This window comes from Cariama cristata, unplaced genomic scaffold, assembly GCF_000690535.1.
Source record: "Cariama cristata isolate BGI_N322 unplaced genomic scaffold, ASM69053v1 scaffold7767, whole genome shotgun sequence".
NCBI classification, from domain to species: domain Eukaryota; kingdom Metazoa; phylum Chordata; class Aves; order Cariamiformes; family Cariamidae; genus Cariama; species Cariama cristata.
In genome coordinates this window covers 44,786-52,089 of record NW_009627036.1, presented here as the reverse complement: position 1 = coordinate 52,089, position 7,304 = coordinate 44,786, and positions in this window count along the sequence as shown.

Sequence of the window (7,304 nt, the reverse complement as noted above, 5' to 3'; positions counted from 1 at the left end):
CAGGCCTGGAAAAACCTCACTACCTAGAAGACAAGATTTAAGGGTGGAAGCGAGGGGCAGGGGGAGAGAAGTAGTTGAAGTCTTACTTTTCGCGTTAAAAAAAAAAAGGAGGGGGGGCAAGTAACCCGCCCCCAAACCCCATTGAATCGTCTCAGCTTTGTTGCTGCTATTTTCTGCTTGTACCGAAATTGAAATTCAAGTGAACTTGGTTTTTGAATACTCACCGCTTTCTCTCAGCACGCGTTCTGCGTGAGAGGCGCAGGTCTCCGCAGCGTGCCCCTGCGGGGGGGTGCGGGGGCAGCACGGGTTTGCATAGCGTGCTTTGCTATCGATTACATTCAGTAACCAGAAAAAAACAGGCCGTTTTACTTAGGCACCCTGACATGAAAAATATGCTCTGTAGCCACCAAACACAAACCCAGTTTCTGGAGAACTCTTCATGAGTCCCAGAATTTGCATAATCACCTTCGCTTTGGAGGCAAGAAGTAGTTGTGAATTTCTTTTTCGAGATTGGGCAAAAGCTATAGGTGTAAGAGCAACAAGCTAGGACCACGAGATCTAGGTATAATAAAAGCTTACCCGGTCGGTTTTTTGGTTTGGGGATTTTTTTTGACATAGATTAATGAACAATTGTCCTTAAATTATGAAAAAATTACTGTAAGGTTGTGAAAACATTCATTAGTCGTCTTTATACTGCTGAAAGAGATGTTGCACTTTAGAAACCCTTCCTTATGAAAGCATTTGTACTTTTAAAGGCACTGGTCCTGATTTTAGGATCCATTGTTCGCTTTTTTTTTTAAAAAAAAAAAGAGCAAATATATATTCAGGATTGAGGCCCAGCTTTTTCATTTCCTCAGCCTAGGTATGTTATTTGTATGAAATAACTGTATTTCAGAGCCAAAAGATGTGATAGGTCCTGTAGGCGGTGTAATATGACCATAAGATTTTCAACATTGATGTGTGAAGTTTGTAACAATCTTAATTACTTTTTCTCTTGCTGTTCAGTGAATGAAAGGCTTTCTTTAATTTTTTTGTGAACAAAATTTAAAAGGTTAAAGTTACATTCCTGTTTTGGATTTGTTAGATTTAGAGATGGAATGCGTTACATGTGGAGACTTTTCTCCTCGTTCACATTGACTGGTATGACAGTGAGGAACTAGCAAAAATGATAAATAGATAATAAAAACATTTAAGAATGATAGCTTCTGGGTAGAATAGCAGAAGTTGATGTCATTTATGGTAGAAGGAGCATGGGTGTTCCTTTGCCAGTTGTCTTAAGGGCAGAAGCTCTCAGCCAGCCAATCGCCGCAGCGGTGGAGTTGAAAGAGGGGAAATGGGTCAAGATGAATAAAAATTGTGTAGCAAAATCCTATTTGAATGTACTCAAATAAGAGAATGTGTCATGTTTGTAACACACTAGGATATGTCTGAATACCTGATGGCACTGGGAAAATAATTTTACTGAATTTCATTACTGTTAATTTAATGGAAGAAACTTTGTAGCAGTTAGTTAATTGGATTCCAGAGTAACAGTAAGATGGGCATTCAGGAGTCCAGTGAGTGGCGTCCCCAATTACCTAATTGTGCTGGGCATGGTGAAAAGCAGCTAGGCTTTAATTTCTTCATGGTTAAGAACTTTGTTTATGAAACAGACAGATATATCATAATTTCGTAGTTTGGCTTCTAAATTCTGCAGTAATGTATGCAGGTTTGATATTTGCAAGCAGTGTGAAATCTTGCTTCCGTAAGATTCCTGTTAGAGCATCCAAGGTGGATTTTGGTGACTTCTTCCAGCTACTCAAAAATAGGAAGGCCTTTTCTAAGACTGTGAACTCTCTTGCTGCAGAAAGCAGTTGTTAGGGGCTCATGTTTTTTTGAATGAACAAACCCACCATTGCAGCACGTGCATTATAAACACATGGTTATAAGTGTCCTACAAATAGAGCTCAGATATGTTTTTCATTTTGGTCTTTTGAGAAGTGTATAATACACACACACACAAGCGTGCTTCATTTAACATTTCAGATTTTGTAGCAGTTTGTAGAGGGGGAAAGAACCTTGAAATAATTTACACAGTCTTTTGGCTTTTGAATTTATGCAGTCAGTAATAGTTCTAAATAATTCTAATACAATCCACCATTTCATGGAATTATTTTTGTGAGCTTGCGCAGATTAGTGCGTAAACAAATAGGGCCTTATTTGAAGTACTTTTTGTTGATGGCCATGCAGCCAACTAGCTTGCAGTAGCTAGCAGTTTTCTCCATCAACTGTGTGATTATTTTTTTTTTTTTCATAGATTTTGGTGGTGAATTTACCTGTGTTTTTAACTTAGCATGTTCGATAGCACTTAGTATAGCTAGTTCGGCTGTTTCAGTGTGACACTTTTCTACAATTTATGTAGGCATGCCTTGCAATCAAATAATAGTAACATATTTTAAAAGTAGACTTGTAGAAGTATCTGACAGAATTACACAGTACACAATCTGAAACTTTTATTTCAGCATTGTTCTTGTTATGGAATTGGTTAAATTTGACTCTTTGACTGTGAATATGCTAAGGTTAACGGTAGCTCTTTTTGTATTATGAATAACAAAATGGAGTTGTAAGGGCTCTCCAGGATCAGACTTCTCCTGTCCTGTCACCTGCAGCTACATGAGATGGTGTCCTTTGTTAACTAAAGACTAATTACATTTTTGGACTCTATTTAGTTTGAAAATTTGCCCTAGAACCTTCTAACCAGTGGTTAGGAATTGTCTTCTAATTTCGGATCTAAATAAATTTTAATGGCTAATCCATACCTAGTTGTTTTTGAACCAGTAATTTTCTTCAGGTTGAATAGCTGTCTGTCTGTCCTTGTGTTTATTCCTATGATACATTTTCAAAGAGTAATCATTTCCCTGCCAATTTTCACTGTATTAATATTTTTCTTTTTTTCTCCATTCATAGGGCTTTCTTATTTTCCAGATAATACTATCAGTCCTTCTAGGCATATGTTGAATTTATCAATCATGTTGGCTCTGCGCTGTCCATGTTTCACTATTTCCCCTGGAAGTTTCTCTGGGAAAACCTAGAGTTGTGTTTGTCTCTTCCTCCCGGCAACATCACATGGATGTCTCTGATGTTCTGTAATTGGTTAGTGTACTTGAGTCCTTGGATGTAGCTATCTCCTATGCATGAACTCCTAGTCTATGTGAAGCAGAAATTCTTCGGAGTTCCCAATATGCATAACTTGCCAAATTTCGTGCTATTGTAGCTTATTGCATTTCTGTTACTTCAGTTCTTCACGTCATCCAAATCTTCCTGCATAAAAAAAATCACTCAACTGAATTGGCAATTCATGTTTGTCAGCAAGGTTTATCAAAGTTTTACTTTTTGTGCTTACTGTATTAATGAAAAGGGTAAGTATTCTTGAATCAAGCTGATTCAAGAATCAAGGTCCTTGAATGTCATTTGAACTACACGAGTAACCTCTGTTCTTGAAACTACTTGTTGTCTGCCCTGTAGTGAATTCTTTACTGTTCTTACAATCCCTCTTTTCTTCATCCAAATTAATAATTTTCTTTGTGGCAGCATATCAGGTTTTTTTAAGCTCTAATAGAAAAGTTGTTGCATACTGGCTTAGACTGACAGTCCAATTTATCTCTGGCATTCTGTTCCACCTTGAAGTTGTGTTCAAATCTGTATGTGTGATTGAGGCGGAATATGCTTATGGTTACTTAAGTCACTTCTTGCCCCCATTACACATGGGAGAAAAATTTAATATTTTTCAGTTTTACTTTGGTAAATGTATTTACTTGGTATTGTATGTACTGCTGCAAATCTTTTGAAACATCTTGTATGTTGAATTGGATTTAATGTTCTAATTCTTGTGAAGTCTGAGATTGAAGTTTCTTTTTTCATGTGTTCGTTTACAATACTGTCTCTGTTGTTACATTCAGCACTACCATTCTTTATTGAAATTTGGGACAGTGCAGCTCATTTGGTTTGGGGATCATGCTGTTAAAAATACTACAGAGCCACATCTAAGGAACAGTTACCACTGAAGTCCCTGCTTTCAGAATTATTTTGGACCATATGACAAATCTTGCATGCTTTAGCTTCATGTATTTGGAGTCATACGGAGTGTAGGGCTAGACTGCCGTGATAGTGCTGTGAATTCACAGCTGAATTCCAGTTCAGAAAAAAACCCACACAGTTTTAATAACAAAAGCATTTGCTTCAATAAGCTATTTTTAGTAAGGATAATAAATTACACTGTAGACAAATTGAGTGTTAACAATTGATAATAAATTACTTTTTAATAGATTATGGTTGAATACTTCTTTGAGGCTACAACAGAAAAAAAGAGTTTGAGGACTTTGGGTTTGAGTTTCTTCACCATTGCTCTGTTGGCAGAGTAGCATTCCAGGTGTTAATTGGTGCTTTCATACATTTGAAGTAGTCATTTAATTGTGTCATTCTACACTGTTAATATGAGGCAGGTTTTGGAGAAATTCCAGCTGTTGCTCACTTTAGATAGTGTGCCTTAGTGGAGCTGCCAGTCTTCCTCTTTAATGGGGTTGCAGAAATTATTCAGAAGGTTGTCACTGCAGCCTCTTCAGTTTTGTCAAATGTATTTTTTTGTTGTTATGGTTTGTTTTGGTTTTAGTGAAAGATGCTCTCATAGGAAGGTCATAACTACATCATTTTGGGGTGTGGCGTTTGTTAGAAGTGCTAGAACAACTAGTCTGTTTTTTAAAATTTTTTTTTTTAAGCTGTGAAACTACATAGCTCTATTGGTGTACCAGGTGATTTTAAAAACGAAATGTTTTCAGTTTCCCTTTCTACAAATGAGCAACATAAGCTATCAGAGATCTGATTGCCTTAGTTTGTTTAGCTCGGAAACTTACAGGAGAAAAAGGAAGAATGGTTAAAATGGATGGGTAAAAAAATGCCTAATGTCTCTTCTGATAGCTGTGGCAGGAAAACTCTGCTGAATTTTACTGTGGTGACTGAAAAAACTGCCTCAACCATCTCAACCATCCATGTCGTGTTTTTGACATAGCTTTGTTGCTTCCGTAATGTGGGTGGTAGAATAGGACATGTGTCCACACTGCAGTTCATATAGTTCATATTGGGACATTTTGTTGTAAATAGCTAGTTTTTCGTTCGTGCCTTAAGCTCACCTGCCCAACAGTGAAATGTTACTGCTAGTGCTGTGGGTGAGCCAGGCTCATCAGTGCTTCTCTGGCCAAGGCTTGCAGCCGGCTGCCCAGCTTTCCTGGCTAAGGGCAAACTTTGACACTGAGAGTAGCAGCCACAGAAAGCTAACCCAAGTAATAGTATTAAGGCATCATATGTGCATTTCAGGGGAAGTACAGCCCTGCTGGGTTTTACTTTCCATTTTTGAGGTGTTCTTTTAAATGCTGACAAGCGTTCTCAAATTTGAGTGATTTTGAAATGGGGAATTATAACAAAACTTGTTCTCAGTGTCATTTTATCACGTGTTTGTATACATATTTACATTTTAATATATATCTGTGAAAAATGAAATATTAATGAAAGGAAGATTAGGGTACAAAATACTGGTTCTAAGTGGTGAGTGTTACGTTCTGAATAGGCTTGGACAACATTTTTGAAAATTACCATAGATTGTCTCACTGAACAAAAATCACTGTGAAAATGGAAGTGAGTTGCATTAAAATGTTGGAGTTTTTTCCCATTTCTTTTTGATATTTTGATAACATAGTGTGTAGTACAGTAGTAAATACACGTTGCATGTTCATTTGCTGTGCCAGTGTGCTCTCTTACCTTACTGAGCTGGGGAGCGAGAACACCGATTTTCTGAAAGTTTAAAACACTCCTACTCTTGAAACGTGGAAGAGTTGAGAATATGTAGTCCTCACTGAAACTTGCCTGGAAAAGACGGACAGAAATTAATTTTAAATATACTTTAGACTGTTAGTGGGTTTTTTTTTCCGTGATGGACTGCAAAAATAATACTATAAATAAAGTCTTTGTTGTTTTACTACATACAGGTTGTTGGCAGTTTTTGTCTTCCACATGTTTTATTAAGGATTGATGTTCATTGCAGTTGAAACAGAGAGTAAAGCGGTAATACTTACAAACTGATGTTGCTGGCCTGATGTTTTTATAGCTAGAAGGACATTCCCTGTCAGCTGTCAGAATTGGTCCTGTTTCTTGTGATTAGGAAGCACTAAAGAGAATGAGTATTTTTGTTACGATACTGCTTTTACCCCTACCGTGCCAGGAGGTTTATTTTGAAGTTTACGAGTGCTCAGGACGTCCACAAAGCGTGTTGTTCGGGTCCATCCCGCCGTGATCACGGCAAACGCCGGAGCCGCTGCAGCATTCGGGGAGCATTGCCCGCGGGCGGGAGGTGCCCGGCCCGGAGCTCGCCCCGGCTTCCCCTGGCGCAGGGGCGCTTTGTCGCTTCATTAGGGAGAAGTCAGGGACGTGTGAAAAGTAGGCCAGGGGTCGGGGCGGCCTGCCCCGGCCCTGCCGAAATTGAAAGTGACGGACACCTCCCAGCTGGGTCGCTAATTTGCCTCCATGTTAAATGCCTCCGAAGCACTAATTAAAATGAAAAGTTCTTGGGTCTCACCGACAGACAGATTGAGTTATTGATGGTGGAAGCGGCCACCAACAGTAATTGCAGCCCATCCCTGAGCGAACGCCAGTTTTGCCATTCATGAGGAGCGCCAGGCTGACAGGGGTCAGGGGGGTCAAGCCCACCGAAACAAGAGGCCGAGGAAAGGCAAAATCGGTCCTCTGTTCGTCTTTGTGCAACGTCGCTTTTGTGGCGATTAACTATTTAGGTGCTCGAGCTGCTTTTTAGTCCTTTGAGGCCCAATTATGCTTCTCTTGTGAATCGCTGTAGAAAGTTCATTGAGCAGAACGTGACCACAGCTACTGCAGTCTGAAAAAGTAACTTCTTACTCAGTTTGGCTATCTTAGCTATGTGTTCATCCACCGGATGAATAGAATTATATTTTGTTTTTGGAGAAAGTGGTGTGTGCATATAGTAGCATAATTTTTCAGGAGGGATTAATTTGCACCAAACTTGGGAATCCAGGAGGATATCAAGGTTTTGAATTGGAGTTAACAGATTAATAATAAATGTTCATCGGTGTTGTAAACTGAGCTAACTTCTTTTCTCCAGAAAACACTATATAACGTAGTAGTCTGCAGGAAGAGGGACTGGAATATAGTTGGATCTAAGTGGGAAATTATTTTCTTCATTCAAATGTTAAATGAGATGGTGCTTTTTTTAAAAAAAATAAAAAAAGACGTAGTACTATTCT